Below are 21199 nucleotides of genomic sequence, written 5' to 3'. Positions count from 1 at the left end.
GTGGGGAAGAAATCGATGGGGTCCATTTTTATACCCCTTTAATGCAACAAATTGTTGCGTTAAGGGTACTTTGATAGCTCTTTTTTTTTTCTTGGGGTATTTTGGTTCAATTGGTTTTTTATTGGGTCATTTAGGTTCCGGACTCCAAGAGTAACAATAGCAATAAATTTTGAAAACAGAAAGACGTTGATAGCAGAAGGCTGGTAACAGAATATAAATCTGTATAGAAAATTAAAAAGTAGATAACAACAGTTACAGAACTATCAAAATTTATAGGGAAAATCTTTCCAACAATAACAAAAATAGGATTATAATTACTATTCCAAAGTTACAGACCATGCTGAGATTATAAAAAAAAAAAAAAAAAAAAAAGGCAATTGAATCTAAGGCATTAAATACACTAGATTTGGAAAGTACTAATGATAAGTTGTGTTACATTCTATGTTTTGATGATTTGTCAAATAGCTGGAGAAACCAGAGAGGGACCTGGTCTACTATGTGTTCTCTCTGTACATCGTACAGTCAACAGTAACAATTGTAAAGTTGCATTGCTTACTGCACACAAGTACAGCAGACCTGCTGCGGCCGTGCTTTAAGTCTATCACATCCCACATGCTCCCCAATATATATACAACATGTTATAACACATTAAGCATCACTTGGAAAACCTAGAATCACTTTAAAGTGCAGCCGTCACGAGATTCTCCAAGTGTTCAAAATAAAGCTGACCATAAACTGAAGGACCAGATCCCATCAACTGAAGATGTCAATGTCTCTTAGTTTGTTTTGAGCTTTGTTTATCTTCTTTAACTTGTAAACTTACTATTCTCTAAAGAAGTTGTTGTAGGTAGCTTAAATTCTCAGTAGTTGTTTGTAGGTAGTTTACCTACTCAATCTATTGAGTGGTACCCTTGGCTAGGGTTAGTCAAGATGTATTAGTTGGTTTGGCTAGAGGTAGTCAAACTTAGTTGAGTGTGTGGCTAGAGTTAGTCATAGCGTGTAGCTTACAATAGGGTTATTGTAAGGGTGAGAAATTAAAGGTTTAATTCCTAGGTTATAACAGATTGTAATGTGAAGTTGCTCGGTGTAGTGGAGTTGAAATCCTACATAGTAGGTCGTAAATTTTTAATCCCTTGAGCAAAGAGTTTTCCACGTGAATATCTATGTTATTTACTTACTGTACTGTCTGAGGGAACTGGTAGACAACCAGGTCCCTTCATTTATTGTTTGGAGGACACATAGGTGTCATCAAGTGGTATCAGAGCAGGTGCTTTCTAAAAGGTTAACACCTAAAAAGAGGCGTTCAAATGGTTGTTCCACCAAACTTAGAGGAAGGACAATCGATTACAAGACCACCAGGGGCTAGTGGAAAGTATTATAGATGGTATGCATCAAGCGATGATCAACCAGACATGGAATGTCTCACTCGCAGATTCCAAAGGATGGTTAAAAGAATCAAAAACACCAGCAGGAAGTCTAGTCGCTCCAGCAAAAAGGGTCCTCCTTATAAACAAGCTTAATATGAGTCAATACTTGGACTCATGGCCAAGTCATATGCAAATGGTAACGATGAACAAGATAAGGCTGAGATGAACGGAGACGGTCAAAGATGGTACATGGATAGTGGCTGCTCAAAGCACATGACCGCTAAACAGGATGATTTTCTTTCACTCAAAGCCTTTCAAGGTAGAAGTGTGTCCTTTAGAAACGACAAAAAAGGGTACATTCTTGGAGTGGGTAAAGTTGGAAGGACCCTTTCTCATGCTATTGAATATGTGTACTATATAAATGGTCTGAAATATATCTTGTTAAGTGTGTCCCAAATCTGTGACAAAGGGAATGAAGTAAAGTTCCTGTCATGCTCTTACACAGTCACAAATCTCAAAATTGATGATGTGGTGCTGACGGCTAAAAGATTCAAGAATGTATATGTTGCAAACTTTGGCTATCAAAATGAAAATGACCTGACCTGTCTAAGTGCAATGGAGGATGACCCTGAGCTTTGGCACAAACGACTGGGGCATGCAAGCTTTTCGTTACTAAATAAACTTGCGGTGAAGGACCTGGTCCGTGGACTACCAAAAGCAAAATTTAAAGATCACAAGACTTGTGACTCTTGCATAAAGGGGAAGCAAGTGAAATCCTCCTTTAAACCAAAGAAAGAAGTAAGTACCTCAAGGCCGCTTGAACTTCTTCACATGGATCTATGTGGACCAATGAGAATACCGAGCAGAGTAGGACAGAAATACATTTTTGTGATTGTGGATGACTATTCCAGATGTACCCGGACTCTGTTCTTGAAAAGCAAGGATAAAACATTCCTTGTGTTTTATGCCTTCGTAAAACAGATCCAAGTAAAACTTGGCACGCACATTATGAGTATTAGATCTGATCACGGAACTGAATTTGAAAATGCAAAGTTTGAAAAGTTATGTGCTGAAAATGGTATCTTTCACAACTTTTCTGCCCCTAGAACACCTCAACAAAATGGTGTTGTGGAGCGAAAAAATAAAACTATTGAAGATATGACTAGAACAATGTTAATAGCGAGTGGTGTGTCTAAAAGTTTCTGGACTAATGTTGTCAACACAGCATGTCATGTAATAAACGGATGCATGGTCAGGTCTCTACTTGAAAAGACTCCTTATGAGCCGTTAAATGAAAGAAAGCCAAAGCTTACATATTTACGAGCATTTGGCCGCAAATGTTTTGTCCTAAACAACGGCAAGGAAGCCCTGGGAAAGTTTGATGCTAAAAGTGATGAAGGTATATTCCTTGGTTACTCATCCCACAGCAAAACATACAAAGTCTACAATAAAAGGACCCCATGTGTAGAGGAAAGTGTGCACGTGATCTTCGATGAGTCAAATTCTCAGGGAAATGACAGGACTCCAAATGATGAAGATGAAGATGGAGTCTTTCCAAAAGTACCAAATGAAGCTATTGAGATCTGAAATGGAAAGACAGAGTCGATGAATCAAATCAAACAAGTTGATGAAGAAGATGCTAATAGTCCCCCAAAAGGTGCAGAGGAACCTAATTCTGATATACTACACTTGAAGCAGAACATAGAGTGGCAGATGTTGTCTCAGGCACTCTTGAAGCTGATCGAGAAGGTGGAAGCCACGTATCAGTCAATGCTAATGATGGATCAAACACTGAGGAAACTGGTCCGTCCACTTCTGCGGTTCAAGCCTCTAACTGGAAGCACAAAGGATCTCATTCTCTTCACAATGCGACTACTCCGTTGGATTCGGGTATTCAAACCAGATCTAAGGCGAGAAATATGTTTACATTTTATACCTTCCTATCCCAAACTGAGCCCAAAAACATCAAAGAAGCCTTGAAAGATGCTTACTGGATAGCTGCTGTAGCGTATCGTATCTTTTCCGATTCGTATTTGCACTAGCCTCATTTAAAAAGGAAAGTTTCCCAGGGAAGTACGGTTGTCAATCGTACCGGGAAAAAGAAAAAATATACTTCTACGTAATGATACTCTAAATGGACTTATTTTTAGAGCCGCCACCTAATTTTTAGGAAACTAGGAAAAATCGAGTCGAAAAGGGTTCATTTAAAACAATTATTTTATGATTATTTTAAAAGAAACTTAATCTACACAGAGTCTAGGTAAAGGTTCTGGTGATCCCCAGGAAAGGTGTTATGCACCCCGGTATTAAGGATCCGCTCAATTGCGGTTTACCTACGGGTTCTAATAATATGTTCATATAGATATAAACTGGTCTGTGATAGAAAAAGTTTTCTGTTTAATACTTCCGCAAATAAATATTAGTCATTTTTCCAAAAAATAGCGAGTTTCAAGAATCAAAAGTGTTAAAAGTTTGCCCAAAATTGGGCGTTTGGGGTGTCAGACTAGAACACTTAGGCTAATACCCAAAGGCTCTTAGCCTAAGTAGGACCCTACGTAAGTCTACCCAAAATGGTTTTGAAAAAAACATTTTAAATATAGAAAATAGTTTTATACGAAAAATAGTTTTCTGTATATAATATGGTAATCATATATAAACCGTGATTATACCAAGTTATTTATATGTACTTAAGTTATCCAATTTTTATTCCTACTTTTATCCCATTTTTATCGATTTTAAACAAGTCTAAGAATATCGAAATTAGTCCAACAATTCCAAAACGATCCATGTCAGTCCAAGTCCTTAAATTTTAAAATGTCAATTTCCATCCCAAGGTTTCCTAAATTAAGCAGATTCCGTCCTTTAAAAATCCAAACAGTCCGTTGTTCCAACTTTATACCACACTTAGGTTAATTAGTTTATGAAAATTATTTTAGGCAACTCTAATGAGTGGTTTAATCATATGGGTTCCAATATGAAATTTAAAACGCATATAATGACAACATAAAGCATGAATTGCAAAGTTTAAGGGAGTTGGGCCTACCAAGCCCGACAGAAAAAATGCTCATCAAAATTCTAAGCCCATTCCAAATCCCACTCCAAATGCTTTGCTCGTCCATGATTCGTGTTTGACTCGATCTATACACATTGGTGGGCCTCGTGGAAACCCACCAATGGGTTTTGAGAGGTATGAAATGCAAAAGATATGTTTAACATTAGCATACATCCACAAATTAGGCTAAGTACAAAAATAAAGAGGTATAACAATTATTACAAAGCAAAAATGAATTACAATTTATTGGGTCTAGCCCGCTTAATGATCCACGACGTCAAATAGTCAAAACGGCCCAGATGTGGAATAGGCCCAAAAATAATAGCAGTAACAAGTCAAGTATGGGAACACAAGTGACAGACCCAAACAATAAGCCCAGGCCCTTCTCTTCCTAAATTTTTTTCTAAGTGTTAAGAGGTGGTATTCATGATATACTACTGGTATACTCCGATTTTTCTCAAATTTTTTCTAAGTGTTAAAACTCAATGTATATGATATATTGCCAATATACCACTCAATCAAAAAAATTCTAAGTGTCAAGACTGTGTATACAAGATATACCATCGGCATACTTCCTAAAATGAAGAGCAAAACCCTTTGAAGGGCATACCCTCCATATACACTTGCTAATATACTATATACTCATCTAAACCACCACACACAAATCACATAAAAGCTTCAAGTTTTTCCCAGAAACCCCCAACATCTCAAAATTGAGTATTCCACTGCCAATTAAGGCTAAACAAGCAAGCAAGAGCTCTATAATATGCTATCTCAAAACCAATTATCGATACACTTAAAACAAGAATGCCACAGGAGGACTTGACTAATGCAAGAGGAAGAAAATCAAGTAGTTTTCAAACAAGGCCAGTCATGTCAAATGCTACTACTTCTGAAAACAGTCATAGTATAACAAAGAGGACATAGCACATCTTTTAGGTCATAAAGCAAGTAATGTTAATAGTGGAGGAGGTAGTGAAGCAAGGTAGCACAAGATTAAGAGATGGGGAAGAAGGAAGGGGAAGAAACAAAGTGCAGGTCATGGTCATCACACTTGGAGTCCTAGTTCCTAAAATTTTTAGGGAAAATCATCAATCAAAAGGGGATAAAGTGTTGAGCTACCCAATCAAGCACTCAATTAGGTGAACAGGAAGCTGAACAAATGCTAGAAATCCTTACTATTGATCAAAGGGTCACAGAAGCAGGTTTTAAGATTCAAAGTCATCTTATGTCAAATTAAAAAAATCTAAGTAATAAGTAAATTCAAGGCATAGGTTTACAAATGATTCCCAAGTTCCCAAATCCTAGTTTAGATTCAATCCCCAAGTCATAAAGGGTCTCAGTTAAATACAAAGATTATCTCATATAGGCAGTCACATAGGAATCATTGCCAGAATTTCAAAATGACAGTTTGTACTCAGTTTTATTCTTAGAATTCAAGCACATAAGTTCCTCACAAATGTAAGGTCAAACAGAAAGTGCAATGGGTAGTCAACAAGTCCATGATAAGATGAAGGGGATATAAAGCTGCCGTGGGTGCAAACATGACTCAAATGCAGTCAATTAAGTCACAAATGACCAAAAAAAACTCATATAAGAATAGTTACAAATCCATGGAAGTCCAAATCATAACTAGGAGAGATTGATACCACCTGTTCTAGGTCAAACAAGGGAGTGTCAAGCATATTTTAGCTCAAGCAAACAAGCAAGAGTAGGAACCACATATAGGAGGACCTCATAAATTCCTAAGCAAACTACAAGATGGGCACAAGTATGCAAGTGCTATATCTGCTTCCTCAAAGAAATTTTAGTTTCAGTTTTAGCATTGCATTCAGCAAAGTCCAATTTTAACAGGTTCATAGTATGACTTCAGAAGGGAAGTTTTGACCAAGGGTCCAGTCTTAAGCTAGAATGCAAGTCAGGGCACAAACTCAAATTATAATAAGTGTCACAAGCTCTAAACACTTTAAGTAAAACCTTCAAGGAAATTTTGGTCATAAACCAATTCCCAAGAACTTAGAATGATTCAATAATTTCAAACAGAAACCATGTACAGCCAGTAGCAAGCACACTACTAATGATGAGGCAAAAAATGGCTCAGTGCTCATATGGCAAATAAGGAAGGTACATCCTACTTCTCCTAGGTCAAATGATGGTGTATTCAGGAACAGTATGAACAAACAGTGAGTAGGGAATAATATATACAAGTTCCAAGAATAATCACCGAGAAAAAGACGGAAAGGAGGACCTGAATTATCACTATACTTAGTCTCAGACATCCTTTTAAGTTCAGTTTTAGTTCTCTGCATCTTTAACTTCTATATGATTTAGCAGGAAAGGGTATTTAAAGTCTAATTGATCAAGGCAACCTCAACAGGGGATGTTACACTGTAATCTGGACAAGTGATTGGCACACACATAAGACCAAATGAGACTCAAACCATTCTAAATAGATCAATAAGACAAGTTACAGATTCATCAAGTTCTTATTTTAAACAAATTCCCAGTTTTAGAGGCTTCAAATCCACACTTAACAATTTCAGGATCCACAAAGCAAATTAAGTGAATGATTTTTACCTTTTCAAGTGCTTGGCAAGATCTAAAAATGACAAAATGTATCCAAGTGAACCCAAACAGTCACATAAACATACAAATCCTCTTCTTGTTGTCTTAATATTCATTTAATGAAGAATAGAAGAATCAGAGGTTTGAAACTTTTTAAAGGTTCACAAGATTTTATAGACAAACTAATTGGTTTAGGGATTTGAAAGCTGTTTTTTGCAAATCTTTTTGAAGAGAATCAATCTTAAAGGAGAGAGAACAAGTTCAACATAGATAAAACAAGCAGAACCAAAGACCTAAATACCTTCTAGTTCAATATATGTAAACAATACAAGAACAAACATCATATTTCAGATTTTCAAGGTTAATTTTAAATCTGAATTGATCATGGAGGGTCGTATAAGTCTAAAACAAGTGGCAGATCTCACAATCTTCAAAAATTATACTCAAACAAACCACTTCAAGGGAAGATAAATACTTAAACTCAGTTTAACTCAAGTATATGTAACCATACAGGACAAGTGATACATTTCAAAGTTGCAAGATGATTTTTAAGTCAAAATTGATCTTAGAGGATCATACATAGTTCAGACATATGGCATATATCAAAAATCTCAGGAATATGCTCAAACAAGCAATTTAAAACACAAATGAGGCTTAAAGGCATTTTCAGGGCCTGTTTTCATTCAAAAGATCATTTACTATTTTCTAGGGTCTTTTTGAGATGTCTTTTATACTAGGTCCCAATTATTATCAATAAACATGAGAACACAAGCTGGTTTTCAAGATTTCACACAGTTTCTAGATGATAATCAAAGATAACTAACTACCTATAAATCAAGTCAAGTGGTCTAGTACCAATCAACAAACTTGAAATGGACTTAATGCAAACAAAACAAGACTATGGGTGTACAAGAATCACACAACACATGTCTAACTAGTTCTAAAATGACAACCCAGCCCTCAAAACCAAAAATGAAACAGTAAACCAAAACAACACAACAGAGAGAAAAAAAAAAAAAAAAGACAAACCAAACTAGTACCTACTTCATTTTTTACATTAAACCCACTGGTTAACACTTAAGGGCCCTCTTATCCTTCCTCATACAGTTTTATAACACAACAACCTTAGAACTTCAAAGAAACTGTAACTAAACAAGTCTTGCACCAATAGGTTAAAAAAACAATCATATATGAATAAACACAAACATTAAGTTCTTTAAATGAAACCTTAAAATGATTTCAGAATCACATAAATGCGGACAATGCATCAAACAAATTGAAATAATGAATATAAGAAGGCTGGAATAGGTTAGTACCTTTCTATGGGGCAACCAAAAGATAAGGGTGTCAAGTGGGTCGGGCCAGCCCGAACCCGGCCCGGTAAACCCGGCCCACCACCAGCCCGGCCCAAGCCCACTAATAGGTGTAAGGGGCTGGGCTAGGTGGGTTTTATTAGGGGGTTGGGCCGGACAAGGTGGACAGCCCACCAGCCCGGCCCACCATCAGCCCGGGTGATGGCCCACCGGGGCACCGGCCCGGCCCACTTCAAATTAAAAAAAAAAATAAGTATTACATTTATTACTAATAATAAGTATTTTAAAAACATTGTATCCCAATAAAATAGTTGTAGCTATAATTGTGGGATTCTTAAAATTTTGGAAGCAAATATATGAAATATTTATTAATTATTCAAACCATAGTTAGAATCTTACTTTAGTTAATTAAAACTTAACCATTAATTTTAACTCATGTAATGTGTCTCTTATTCAAGTAAGAACTTGAGAAAAATGGAGACAATAAAAATGAAGAGGAATCGGATTCGTTAATATTTAATTGCTACTAAATGAAAACTAATTAGCTCTCTTCAAAAAATAAAAAATAAAAAAAATTAATGATCAGAGCCCCAAAGAATTAAAGTGGGCACTGGGCAGGGACCTTTTGTCCTTTTCCAACGGTTGACAAGTCAACAATAGTTAGCTCTTCCTTTTTTTTTTTTTTTTATAATTAATGGGCAGGTGGGCCCCATAAAATTAATAAAGACATAAAGTGGGCACTAGTAAGTAGTAACCGTTGCCAACGGTTATTTTCGGCAATTTAGTCGTTGGCCCAAAAAAGGCCCCTCACCTTTAAGTTTAAAAAATTACAGTTTAACCCATTTTTCACCTATAAATACCTTATACATTTCATCATTTTTTACTACAATCCTCTCATTTTATCTCACTTTCCCTCTTAATTTTCAGCAATTTCTATAATTTTAGTATTCTATTTTAATTGTTTTTGCAAACTTGCAATTTACAAGATCAAGCGGAAGGCTTCAAGTATTCAATTTATCAATTTACGATCACGTTGTTATTTCGTTATCTCCGAGAATTTGGTACCTTCGTTCCATCTCTTACTTTTATTTAGTACTTTAATTCTTGCATTTTAATTTTAATTTTCGTTATTTTAATTTGCATAATGGATCAACTAAAAAGTCTCGGTAAAGCTTTATGTCCCGGTGGTAGTAGCAGCGGTAAGAAAAAATCCGGTAGTGGTAGTGGTAGGGGTAGTACTAGCGCTAGAAATTATATTCGTGTTCCGCAAGCACCACCTAGTGAAATAGGCGACATAGGTGTGGGTGCACATGATATGAATTATATAGAATTACAAGAAACGTACGGTATAGAAGATGAGAATGAAGTTGAGATACAAGTAGACGATGATGATAATGACAATAATACACCCACTAGTCCTGCTAATGATATTGCTCAATCTCGAACTCATGCTCAGGGTCGTCCTCCACTGCCTGAAGGAGCCCCAAAAAACCTAGCGCCCGGAAAAAAACTAGCTTAGTGTGGAATTATTTTGCCCGATTAGAAAATAATCCGGGTTATGTTGCATGTAAAATTTGTGAGACACCTTATAAGCATAGCACCGGGGGTAGTAAAGGGGGGGGGGGGCGGGTCAATTGACTAGATATTTGGATAACAATCACCCAAATTGGAAAGAAGAGATAGCAGAAGCTCAGGGTGCCACCGGGGGATTAACCCAAACAAGACTGAACCTAAAGACCGGTAAATTAAGTGGATCATATAATAAAATGAAGGACCATGAAGAATTAGCGAAAATGATAGCTGTGGGTTGTTTGCCTTTCACCTTTGCTTCTTCTGATGCTTTTATTCATTACATACAAAAAATTTATAATCCTATGTTTAGCGGTATTCCTAGAACTACTTGTAGATCTGATATTTTTAGACTTCATAGACAATATTTGTTTTATCTACGTTATTTATTGACATATCTCCCTTGTAGAGTTTCTCTCACCTTGGATCTTGGTCGTGCTGTTAATAGAAATGATTATTTAACAGTTACTTGTCATTGGATAGACGATAATTTTAATATGCAAAAACGTATTTTAGCTTTTCAATATGACGAAGACCGTAGACATACTGCACAATTCATATCTGTGTCACTGTCATTGCAAAATATTATGGTCTTACAAGCAAAGTTTTATGTATGGCCTTTGATAATGCTTCTAACAACACATCTGCTATCGACAGTTTAAAATCTGAGTTGTCTCCACCTTTACCTGAAATATTTCATGTCCGGTGTGCTTGTCATGTTTACAATTTAATTGTTCAAGATGGTCTTTCTTTCTTTGAGCCTGTGATTGAGAAAATTAGACACGCAGTTGGTTTTATTCAAGGAAATAATAATAGGAAGCGACTTGCTGAATTTAAAAATAAATGCAGGCAAAATAATCTTAGACCAAGATTTATGCCTGAAGAAATAGACACTAGGTGAAATTCTACTTATGATTTCTTAAAAACTTGTGTTGAATATAAAGTTCCTATAACTGCAACTTTTAACAAATTTGCTACCGGATATCCCGAGTTAATGTTAAGTGATTTTGATTGGATCAAAATTAAGCATGTTGTAGATTTTTTAGAAATTTTTTATTTTGCTACTCTGGAATTTTCGGGTGCTTATTATCCTACTGTTTGTAACATTTTAGCTTATTTAGCTGATATCTCTTATTTGCTTAAAGAATATAAGTTTAAAGAAGGTTACACAGAGGTTGTTACTGCAATGATAATTAAATTCAAAAAGTATTTCTTTCCTCCTATTTACTTAGTTGGTGCTATATTAAATCCGTGTATTAAATATATTAATATGTCAGAATTGACCCGTATCATATATACTTCTTTAGATATTAAAACTACTGAGGAACCATCCCTTCTTAAGGCTATGTGTGATGCAAATGATTACGCACAACAATTATATAACCATTATTCTACATTACTTGATAATGCTACACCGACTTCTATCCCAAGCGGTCTTTCTAACGAAACTTCATCTTCTAAAAGACAGGCACAAAGTGTGCCTATCATGGGTGTTCCTAGATTATCTATTTGGTCTCAAATAGCACCTCAACAAGGTCATACAAACTTTGATGAGCTTCAATTTTTTTTGAGACAGCCATTGGAGCCTTTCGAAGATGGAATTAATGCACTGGATTGGTGGAGGAACAACAGAAGACAATTTCCCGTTCTTTCAACAATGGCTAGAGATGTGCTAAATGTTCCAATGTCAACTGTTGCATCAGAAAGTGCATTTAGCCAAGGAAGGCAGCAGCTCGGAGATAACCGACACTCATTGGGCAGCAACGCAATGAATGTTCTAGTATGTTTCAGAGATTGGATTAGATCAAAGCGAAGAAATCAAGGAAGAGAACAAGATCCAAGAGAAGACCAGCAACTTGAAGATATAATGTCGCTTGGAGATCCATCGGTACAAACATCTCCAATGTATGGAGATGTCGATTATGAAAATTTTGAGCCAATTCCTCCTAATGTTAATATGGAAGAATTGAATAAAATTGTGGAAAATATGTAGATTTAAATTTGAAGAGTTGTCAAATTGAATTTTCTTTTTCTAGTTTAAGTTTACGAAATCAAAGAAAAGTAGTTGTAAGTTTGTAAGCTTTAAAGTTTAAATTCGACTTTGCAATTATCGATTAATAAAACTAAAGGCTCACTGAGCCTTTGAATTTCTTTTCAAATTTGTGTTATAATTTTATTTATAATCTTATTTACAAGAATAATAATCTGTACGCAGTCAAAATAGAACTATAAATGTAATTGTGTAAAACTAATCCTACACAAGTAGTAACTCCAAGATAAATTTCTGCAAGGAGGTACAAACATTGATCAGTGCCCAAAAGCAACAAGACATTATAATAGGCTGACAAAATTAGTGAAATGACAAGCCTCTGAAATTGCTGATGCGTGAAATAAATCAAATACCCCTTTTAAGTTACTATCTTGCTGTTGGCTTACACAAGTTCAAAAATATTTCAATAGGTTATACAGTATACTATATAATAATATAAACTATTAGTTATATATATAATAATATAATCTTATTAGTTTCAAATATTTTATATATAATAATAATTAAATATTTTTTAGCATATTGAAATGTCTCCACCGATGATGGAGACGTGACAATCTGCACATGACATTAGGACTTAGGATCAGATGAGATAATTAAATTAAGAACTTTGGTTTAGTATCAAAACTCATGTGCATTGTTCCCATTTAGTTCCCATTTAGATGAGTAGGAAATTTAGAGAAAGAGGAGAGTAGGGAATTGTGAGATAATATGGAGAAGAATGAATGATATTTATAGTTTGAAAATAGGGCCAAAGTATAATTTAAGGAACTTGAAGGTTAAATAAAGTTGACAACAACTAAATTTTAAAGTATTAAACTTAATAAATTTTAGCATTAGATTTTTTTTTTAAAATAATTAAAATTCGTCTCGGCCCACTAACTAAAACTTGGCCCGGCCCACTAACTAAAACCCAGCCCGTCCCACTAACGGGCCCGGTTAGCCCGACGTGTAGCCCCTATCCGAGGTGGGCTGGGCCGGACACCCTTTCCCTCTCCAAGCCCGGCCCCCAGCCCGGCCCACTTAACTTACGGCCCGGCCCGGCCCCGACCCGGCCCCTTGTGGCCCACATTTAAATGGCCCGGCCCGGCCCGGCCCACTTGACACCCATACCAAAAGATCAAAGGGGAGATTGGGATCCAAAGCTTCAACACCAACCAAGACCTTAAACTTTTTTTTCAACTTTCCCGAAAATCTGGTATTTTTTAGTAGTGTAAGCTATATAGTAAAGTATATTGGTATTGTATATTGTATATTATAGTATATCCAGGGTATATTGTAGGAATATAGTGATTTATAGGCTTGTATACTTAGTATTTTCTAGGGTACCCAAAAAATCCTCCTCTATAATGAACAAAACTTTCTATTTATAGGCAAATGCTAGGGGTAAAAAATGGTAGGGAAAATATACCAAAACAGAATTTCCCACCCATATTCAAAGATTTCGAAAGTTAGGATATAGGATCAGGGATTCTTTTGCAAAATTGTACAGTTAATACTGTTATCCACTCAAATATTGCACAAATCATGCAAACAAACAAAAATCCAGCCAATTCATACTATACCGTAATTCAAAATCCCAAAAATTTAGGAGAATAACCGAATAGGACGCCTAGTCATTACATAGGACAAACAAATAACAAAACAGAGTACTAAAAATGGATAGAAACCCCGGAATAGTACCCAAATTCAAATGAGTTTTTACCCTAGGTCCCTGCTTTTGGGGTCTTTGGTGCACAAGATGACTGAAGGTTTTAAACCTCGCCCATGGCAACCAAAAGACAACAAGGACCCGAGCAACTAATCGATCCAATTTGAACGAAATTAAACCTGAAATGATGATAAAATGAGACGAAGGGTGAAAACCCTCAAAAATTCGGCCAAAAATGGTCGTGAAACAATCATGGAGGCGGAACCCTAGAGCCACCTCAAATCTCCTGAAGAGAGGAAAGGGAGCCGGGTAAAAAGAAATGAAAGTGAGGGGTGAAAGTTTGTATTTTACAAACTTTCATCCCCCCCCCCCCCCCCCCCCTTTTTTTTAACAAATCCCCTCTTAAGATTTTAAAAAGGGTAATTTAAACCCCCCCCCCCCCCTCTTAATTTAAATAAACTAATAACTAAATAATATAAACAACATATAACTAAGCAAAATAGTTTTTTAGGCTAATTTAAAATTTAAAGCTCGTAAATTTAGAAAATTAACTTCAAAACGAGCCTAATATTGATATAGTTCCGGATAATATTTAGGAATGTGAAAAAATGTGGTAAAAAATTAACCGTAATTCACACGTAGTTATAATTAACAATTTTTCCGAGTTGGATGGAGCGGGATATGTATTTTCTTTTCAAATCACGTTTGTGAAAGTAAATAACTCGTAATTTCTTGTAATTTTTAATTTTTTATGAAAAATAATGATTAAACGTCAATTTTCGCAATTTTCTCGGGATTTTAAATCTTTAAATTTTTAAGGACATCCTTACTCCGTCTTAGATTTGGAAAATACAAAAATTAAAAAACACGTTTTATGAGGTGAAAATTAGGTGTCAACAATTGCTGTGCAAGAAGAGCTTCACCAATTTGAAAGAAACAAGGTGTAGCACCTGGTCCCCAGACCATCAAATAGAACAGTCATAGGGACTAGATGGGTTTTTTGCAACAAACTTAATGAGTTGGGCAACACTACCAGAAACAAGATCTGGCTGGTAGTTCAAGGGTATAATCAAGAAGAAGGAATAGATTATGATGAAACGTTCGCTCCTGTGGCTAGAATAATGTCAATCAGGATTCCTATAGCCTTTTCATCTCATATGGAATTCAAATTGTTCCAAATGGACGTCAAAAGTGCTTTCCTGAATGGGTATCTCAAGAAGGAAGTCTTTGTCAAGCAACCCCCTGGCTTTGAGAATCACGAACATCTAGAGCATGTGTTCAAGCTTGACAATGCCTTATATGATCTAAAACAATCCCCTCGAGCATGGTATGAAAGATTGTCAAAATTTCTTCTTAAAAATGGCTTTATCAGAGGAAAGATCGACAACACCTTGTTTATGAAGAAAAGAGGAAGAAATCTGTTGATTGTACAAGTCTATGTTGATGATATCATCTTTGGTGCCATGAATGATTCACTGTGTGAAAAATTTGCAAAGCTCATGGGGAGTGAATTCGAGATGAGCATGATGGGTGAGCTAAACTTCTTTCTTGGTTTGTAAGTAAAACAAACCTCAAAAGGTACTATGATTAGTTAACAGAAGTACATCAAGGAGCTACTCAAGAGATTCGAAATGGAAGATGCTAAGCCTATTGATACTCCTATAGCTACTACCACTCGACTTGACATGGATAAACCTGGTGATCCAGTAATGAGACCTTGTATAGGGGCATCATAGGATCTCTATTATACTTAACGGCTAGCAGGCCTGATATAGTTTCAGTGTTGGGTTGTATACGAGATTTCAATCATATCCAAAAGAGTCTCACTTGAAGTCTGCAAAAAAAAAAATCTTGAGATATCTCAAGCGGACTCCAGACTTAGTCCTTTATTATCCATCAGGAGACAACTTTGATTTGGTTGGATATGCAGATGCTGACTATGCTGGTTATTTGATTGATAGAAAGAGCACATTTGGAATGACACATTTTCTGGGATCATGCCTGATATCTTGGGGTACAAAGAAACAACACTCAGTGGCTCTCTCTACTGCCGAGGCCGAATATGTTGTTGCTGCCTCTTTCTAGGCCTAATTGTCGTGGATCAAGCAACAACTTGAATATTTTGGTATTCTCACCGATTGTGTACCCTTGCTATGTGACAATACAAGTCTCAACATGGCAAAAAATCCAGTGCATCACAAATGAACCAAGCACATTGATGTGACACCATTTCCTAAGGGATAACGTTGAAAAAGGTCTAATATGCATGAAGCTCTGCAAGACAGAAGACCAAGTTGCTGATATCTTCACAAAGGCTTTGAGCAGGGAGCATTTTGAAAGCAATCGCCTGGATTTGGGCTTGATCAAGCCCAACTGATTTTCCTTCATAAATTGGCTATGTTACGAGAAGAGTTACGATGCAATAAAGTGTTTTTCGATGGCATCTAACTCACTCTTATACTGTTACATGTATACACGCATGACAGTCTAAAAAAAAACAAGCATATGTGACAGTGCACATCCCAGAGTCTCTGCCGAAACCTTCCATAAAACAGTCAAGGGACCTGCTCCCTGTGACTCAGGTTAGTAGTCTTTTCAATACGTGTATAAATTTGAAATTGTTATAGTGTCATGTCATCTCTGAAATGACCCACTCAACTTCCTAAATCTTCCCACAAATTTATGTTCTTCATTTCTCTCTCCCCGCTCAAGTCTATAACCCTACTTTACTCTCTCTCTCTCTCTCTCTCTCTCTCTCTCTCTCTCTGGATTAGCAACCAATTCTCTCTTCATCTCTCTAGATTCGTCTTCAACACTGAATTCTCTATAACTAATCTAGAATTAAGTATGTCTACCATGGCTAAAACTGTCCCCACTTCAACACCATCCAAATCCATATTTCCTGCCTCTGCGACCAAATCTCCAAGCTTCACATATAATAATCTACTTGTTTCCTCCCAGGATCCTAAATCTCTAGCCTATCTAGAATTCACAAGAATCAAACTCCAAGAAAATTTGTAGCCTTCCAATTCCGACCAAATTGAACAGCTCAACTCTATTGGTAGTGACCATACTACGTCGATCTCAAAGTTTTTCAAAAACATAGACAAATTAAAGGAAAGAGACAGTGAACTCGAGGTTGGGAGTCACCCTGCCAAAAAGACTGAAGTACAAGGTCAGAAAGCCGCAAATAGAGTTGCTATCAATATGAAAGAAGGCAAGTCTATCAGAGTTAAAATGGACAAACTAGTGAAAAAGCATGGCCTTGTTTCTACTGCACCTCAAGGTAATTAACTTTCCTCTGAAAGTAACAAGGGAATAGATGACTCGTTCATGGAGTTAGATGGGTGTATTTCTAAGAAGGAAAAGGGTGGATCAAATATCCTACACAGCGAAGTTGAGATTTTAGCTGATTTTGCACAAACCCTACAAGCCATGAAAAATGGTGAGGGTATTATTGGTAATTTGAAGTCTGGGTCTATGAAGTTAACAAGGGACTCGAAAGAGGGACTAGATCCCTCGATCCAAGAGGAATCTGAGTCTCCTGCACTCAGTATTCCCCCCATCTGGGATGCAGCACCTGGATCCTCAAAGGTAGATTTCGAACTCATGGTCAACCCTGAACCCATATCCATGATTGTCGTACCCTTGGGTGACATGTCTCATGAGAAAGAACCTGGCTCCTCTAGTCACACTGTTGAGTCTGAGAAGTGCATCCCCATTGAAGCACCAAGAACCAGGCAAAGCAAACTGGCTGTCGAACTTGCCTTGGATAATGCTCTAAAGGCCAATAAAGCTAAGGGTACTAGGCATACTAAACGACAAATTGGGTCTCATTGGGTGGATAATGGAGACTACTGGATGCAGATGTTGACATTTCTGACAGTGGTGATATGGTGCCTCAGAAAGGGAAGTCACAGAAAACAAAAAGTGCAGGGAGACCTACTAAAAATGACAACGACTCACTCATCACTGAACCACGAGTTACTAGACCTCGTTCGTCACTGAAGAGAACAAGTAGCAGTCGAAGGGAATTAGGTCTCTCTAAGCACCAATAGAGTGGCAAAAGTGCTACTCAACTTGAAAAGAAACGAAAAGAACAATTAAGGGGTCAGAATGTGCTGTTAGAAAGGGTATTTGATCATGTTATTGCTGATCAATATGGTATGAAGGAGTCGTTTGAGGTAGTTGACTTCCTGAAATTGAGTCACCTGTTCGTTCCACCTGTGCCTGCTGTATACGAGGCTGAGGTGGCTGAGTTTTATGCAAATATGTGCTATACTGATGATCGCACATTGCTTGCATCAGTAAATGATACTACTTTCGAGCTTGATGAGGAGGCACTTGGGAAAATACTGGGGGTTCCTACCGAAGAGATCTGGTTCATAACTGGAGAAGAGGCATCAGATAGCTTTAAATGTGTAATCGCCAAACGAGCAGACGGTATGCCAAGGGTGAGATTTCACAAGAAAGAGCTCAAACCTGAGTACCAGCTTGGGTTCGAATAGTCAACAAAGTGCTTCTACCACAGTCTGAAGGTCGTACTATTGCATCGGTAACAGACATGGTTCTTCTTGAAGCTCTGTTCGCCGTTCAACCCATATGTTTGCCAGTGATTATGATCGAGCATATTATCAAGGTGGTAAATGCACGGGAAGGGCGACATGGGCTCCGTTATGGTTTCCTCTTGACCAAAGTCATGGCGCATTCCATATTCAGCCCAGCAAAGTCACCAAGGGGTCTCAGAAGCACATGTTCACAACATCAACTTTGGAGGAATGCGAGTGTGTGCCCAAGAAAGGGGGTGTCAACAATGTCTCTGCCATCTCTACACTTCTTGAAGCTCAGGAGGTTGCAAATGCTGAAATTCACAGGGCTACTGCTGAAAACGATCTTCTCAAAGCCGAGCTATTTGAAATGCCACGAGAGTTTGGCTCTTCTGGTGCTTTGGACGCTGCCAACGCTGAAATTGTGCGACTGCAGGCCGCAAATGAACAGCATAAGCAAAAGGTTGATGCATTTCGTGACCAAATACTGCAAGATCAGCGCACCAGTAATGAGTGTATTGATTAATTCCTGAAGGCTTTAATCCCTCTATTCTCATCACCCTCTCCTTCCTGATTCTCCAAAACCGGTTCTCCCTCTTCCTTAAGTTAGCCTTTATGCTATCTCTTTCCTTTTCTCTTCTGTATGATTTGGCACTGTGACGATTTAATTTTTATGCATTGTATTGATCTGACTGTTATCTCCTAGTTACCATCTCTGCTGTTATTTGCTTGCTTGTTCATAAACTGTTCGTGCCGTGTTGGCCAAGTGGCTCCGAATTATGTTATTGAACTTCTTTTTGCTTGTCAATTTTGTTTCTTTTCAATGATGCCAAAAAGGGGAAAGGAGGATGGTAGATGATGTGTAAAGGAAAGGAAAGACGATATGTGTAACGAGGAAGATGATATGTGTCATAAGTAAGGGGAAGACAAAATAAATGTGTTGTTTGATAACATGTTGCTTGCTTTAAAATAGTCTGTTTTTTTAGGCGGAACTGGTCCTCAGGAGGAACATCATTTCTGCGTTTGTCATCATCAAAAAGGGGGAAATTGATAAGTTGTGTTACATATGTTTTGATGATTTTTCAAACAGCTGGAGAACCAAAGAGGGACCTGGTCTACTATGTGTTCTCTCTGTACATCGTACAATCAACAGTAATAGCTGTAAAGCTGCACTGCTCAATGCACACAAGTACAACAGAGTTGCTGCGGCCGTGCTTTAAGTCAAACACCGCTCATCCCACATGCTCCCCAATATATTCTTAACATGTTACAACACATTAAGCATCACTTGGAAAACCTAGAATCACTTTAAAGTGCAACCGTCACAAGATTCTCCAAGTGTTCAAAACAAAGCTGACCATAAACTGAAGGACCAAATCCCATCAATTGAAGATGTCAACGTCTCTTAGTTTGTTTTGAGTTTTGTTTATGTTCTTTAACTTGTAAACATACTCTTCTCTAAAGAAGTTGTTGTAGGTAGCTTAAATTCTCAGTAGTTGTTTGTAGGCAGTTTACCTATTCAATCTATTGAGAGACACTCTTGGCTAGAGTTAGTCAAGATGTATTAGTTGATTTGGCTAAAGGTAGTCAAACTTAGTTAAGTGCGTGCTATAGTTAGTCATAGCGTGTAGCTTACAATAGGGTTATTGTAAAGGTGAGGGGTTAAGGGTTTAATTTCTAGGTTACAACAGGTTGTAATATGAAGTTGCTCAGTGTAGTGGAGTTGAAATCCTACGTGGTAGGTCGTGATTTTTAATCCCTTGAGTAAGGAATTTTTCACGTAAATATCTATGTTATTTACTTATTGACTGTCTGAGGGAACTAGTAGACAACTAAGTCGCTTCATATATTGTTTGGTGGACACATAGGTTATTATCAACTAAACCCAAAAAAGCCTATCCAAATACCAAACAAGAAAGACCTGCCAAAAACCTAACAAACCCAAAAACATAAGATCAAAATCTACAGACATTACTCCACATCAATCGCACAACTTTCTACACCTGATATTGACGTAAATAAAGTTCAAATTAAAATTCAATATTAATATCACCCCAGTTACTTAAACTACCAACCAACTAGAAAATTTCACTGAATCAACTATTTACCAAGAGATATCAACTATTAACCAAGAGATGGGCATTGGCCGCGAATTATTAAAAATGGACCAAGTACATTCATTATTTGTTGATTGGAAAGCTCCAGCTAAGAATATCCATGAAGATTACGATCTGACAAGCTTCATACCTTCAACTTGGAAGATGATCTAGCTAAGAACGGAAGCAACTCATACATTTTTGAGAACTTAATATTTTATGACGTACCTTCTGTTTTTGTGTGTGTGTTTTTTTTTCTTTCAAAATAATTCAATAAGTCGAGCTATGTAATAAATCTTTCTAGTAAACAATAAAAATCTAGTCTTTTTAATCAATAAAGTAAAAAAGCTATGGAAAGATTTACATGTTTAATAATCGTTGTCAGGTCTAATGGTGATCTGAAATTCTATGTATGTCAATTTTTAACATTCAATTTCAATTGCTGAACCACGTTGCTTATTCAAGGCAAGCAATCCAATTATTGTATTATAAACATGATCCATCGTATGCTTTAAATATATATAACTTGACTATCTATATTTGTAGTTAAAACATCTAATTCGATTTTAGTACAATATTTGTTACTTTCATATTACAAAAATGACGTAACAACGCGGACATTTTTTTGATGAACTTGTTGAATCATAAGAGGTCGAGAGTCTTATTCTACTTGACCACAACTTTTACATTTAAGGGTGTGACTTATTAGTCAATGAAGCGTGTTGAACACCATAAAGTCTCAGGTTTTAACTTTGATAGAAAGACTTACTCGATATTTGCTAGTGAGAGGTGGCATGTATATGTGGAATTATCTAAAAGGAAGCAAAAATTACTCCCTCGGTCCCATAATAAGTGTCACCTTAGCCAAATTTTTATCCCCTAATAAGTGTCACGTTAGGAAATCAATACATAAATTAACTAATTTTTTCCAATTCTACCTTTAGACAATAAAATAATATCTAAATGATAATTGAAAAAGTCACATAGTA

The sequence above is a fragment of the Lycium barbarum genome, chromosome 3 (assembly GCF_019175385.1).
Source record: "Lycium barbarum isolate Lr01 chromosome 3, ASM1917538v2, whole genome shotgun sequence".
NCBI lineage: Eukaryota > Viridiplantae > Streptophyta > Magnoliopsida > Solanales > Solanaceae > Lycium > Lycium barbarum.
Note: the sequence above shows the minus strand (reverse complement) of the source record.